General features: G+C 42.2%; 1 protein-coding gene across 1 annotated transcript in view; it reads left to right on the top strand.

Annotated features, from left to right (window-relative positions):
* The window catches only part of ano5b (anoctamin 5b), a 62,135-nt gene that overhangs the window by 25,784 nt on the left and 33,851 nt on the right, over positions 1-2,500 (top strand). The window lies entirely within an intron of this gene.

The following is a 2,500-nucleotide window of genomic DNA, read 5'->3' as shown; positions in this document are numbered from 1 at the left end:
CATTTACATCCATCTTGTTCGCTTTGGTGGGGAATGATTGTTGTGGGCAAATTCTGAGCGTTGTAGTGTAGCTTACTTCAAGATCAAACTTCTACAGAGTCTACGCATCCAGCTTGCAAACGTTTGTCAATAGCTGAGATCCCAGACCCTTGTAGAAGCGAAGCATACCAAGGGGATGGCAAATTGCCAGGCTAGAACCAAACCCGATTTTGTTCAAATATACACACCTATGGCTACTAAAAAATGTAAGGTTCATTTAGCAAATGTTATTTTGAAGTGTTAAAAAACATCGTTTTTTTAGAATTTCTGAACAAAAGTGGTGATAATTGGGGGAGTTACGATACACAACACACAACGCACAACACAACTAGCTCCAGCACAGCCCCCTGGCATGACCTTTTTACCCTCTGTGTTCAGACAGGAAGCTCTCTGCAGCACTGGCTCACTAGGGATATGGCTCCTTGGCTCTGGCACTGTGTATGTGTGTGTGTGTGTGTGTGTGTGTGTGTGTGTGTGTGTGTCTGTGTGTGTGTGTGTGTGTGTGTAGTATAAGTATATAAATGAGTATATATACTCTCTTGATCCCGTGAGGGAAATTTGGTCTTTGCATTTATCCCAATCCGTGAATTAGTGAAACACACGCTGCCTGCAACAACAGCGGCGCTCAGGAAGCAGTGAGGGGTTAGGTGCCTTGCTCAAGGGCACTTCAGCCGTTCCTACTGGTCGGGGTCCGAAGCGCTAACCAGTAGGCCACGGCTACCCCTAAGATTACTTTTGCGACCACGAAGGGACTGTGTGTGTGTCGGTGTGGGTCCTGTGTGGGTGTGGGTGTGTGTGTGTGTGTGGGTGTGGGTGGGTGTGTGTGTGTGGGTGTGTGTGTGTGTCTACTACCAAAGCTACTACAGCATCTTAACTCATTGAGTGCCCCTTCCCATGCGTTGAGTGCCAAAAACGTAATATTACGTTTTTAGCTTTTTTTAAAAAAAAATTACGAAACTAGACACTCTAACACACCTTATATGTGATTTTGGGAACTCTGTGAATGAAAATGAAATATATGACGATCGAAAACTCATGAAAACGCACAATCTGGACATTTTATCTGGACATTTTATCATAACTCGTTTGCCGCTTTGGGTCGAATCAGTGACGCATCCACGTAGTGCTGCCACGATTAGTCGACTTAATCGACCTAATCGACCATGAAAATTAGTCGACGGCAATTTTTTTAGTCGAAGAGTCGTTTTACTATTGACCACCTATTTATTTTTGGTCTCCGCCTCAAATGGCTCACTGTAATGTTATTAACTTTGAAAAGGACGACTGTCTTTGATGTAAAACAGGCTACTTAGACTTTGGCAGTCATGTTTTAAACCCCTGCTAAGGTCGCAAGTGGAAACGCATGTAGCAAAGCTGCCTGCCTGCTTTCAGCGCGATTCATTATTAGGCAGTTGCTGGGGACCTTAAGCTTAGGCACGCTTAGTCCACACTCTGGCTAATATAGTATTGTGGAAATTGCAATAAATGAAGTGAAGAGAGTGGCTCACGCTGACAACGCGAACGGGCGTTGTCATTTATTCATTCATACAAAAAAAAAACGTTAAAATGAATATGCGCTGCCCGCGGATACCAACAATCAAGGTGCGCGGTTATTTCCCATGTTCAATAAGTCACGATGCATAGGATATTTTTTTTGCTCAAGCCAACAGATAAAGTGAGGTATCCTATGTGGTAAGATCGACAAAAGTGCCTGTAGCCTTTGCAAAGTCCTCAACTCCTGTCGCCTTTCAAAGTTGGCTAGACCATCGCTTTCTAAACTTTTTGGGCCACAGATCTAGCACCGGCCGCAACGCGGACACTGCTGGTGGAGGAAATTATTCCCGGGCTTCGCCTGATAATTTGCCGCGCAATTTATCAAGGAACCGCGACCGACAGAAAAAAGAAAACAAACGCTTTCTGCAATCAGTGTCATCAAACATACAGTAGAGGCATACAATTAAATTGTGGTATGAGCGCTCATTCAATGTAAATTGATGCAGCGCCGAAACTGAAACCACTCGATAACGTTGGTAGCAAAGCTCCGATTCACCCATTGGAAGGCTATTTCATTATGAAACAACATTTAATAGAACAATGTGGATTTATGCAACTTCCATAAAAAAACAGAGCACAGACTAATACACTATCTAGCATTGTATTGTATAGTCAAATTTGAATAACATGGCCAAAAGCTATTGTGGCATAATTAAATATCATGTCAATATTCTTTCCATTTGCCTACCAGTGTATGATGCTTGCATGAGGGAAAACATCCCAAAACAATGGCACCCATATAATTGCTGTTGTTTTGAGAAGTATTTATCATGTAACCATGCAAAAGCAATGAAACTATTGTAATTATATTTTACATTGGTAAAGCAGTCCTCTGTTTTCATGAAACTTTTGCACTTTTAAACATTGGCTGCTTTGAAGTGCATGTATAACAATATAGCATAACAAT

Source organism: Alosa alosa, chromosome 21 (assembly GCF_017589495.1).
Source record: "Alosa alosa isolate M-15738 ecotype Scorff River chromosome 21, AALO_Geno_1.1, whole genome shotgun sequence".
Classification (NCBI taxonomy): domain Eukaryota; kingdom Metazoa; phylum Chordata; class Actinopteri; order Clupeiformes; family Clupeidae; genus Alosa; species Alosa alosa.
This window is presented reverse-complemented; position numbering and strand designations above follow the sequence as displayed.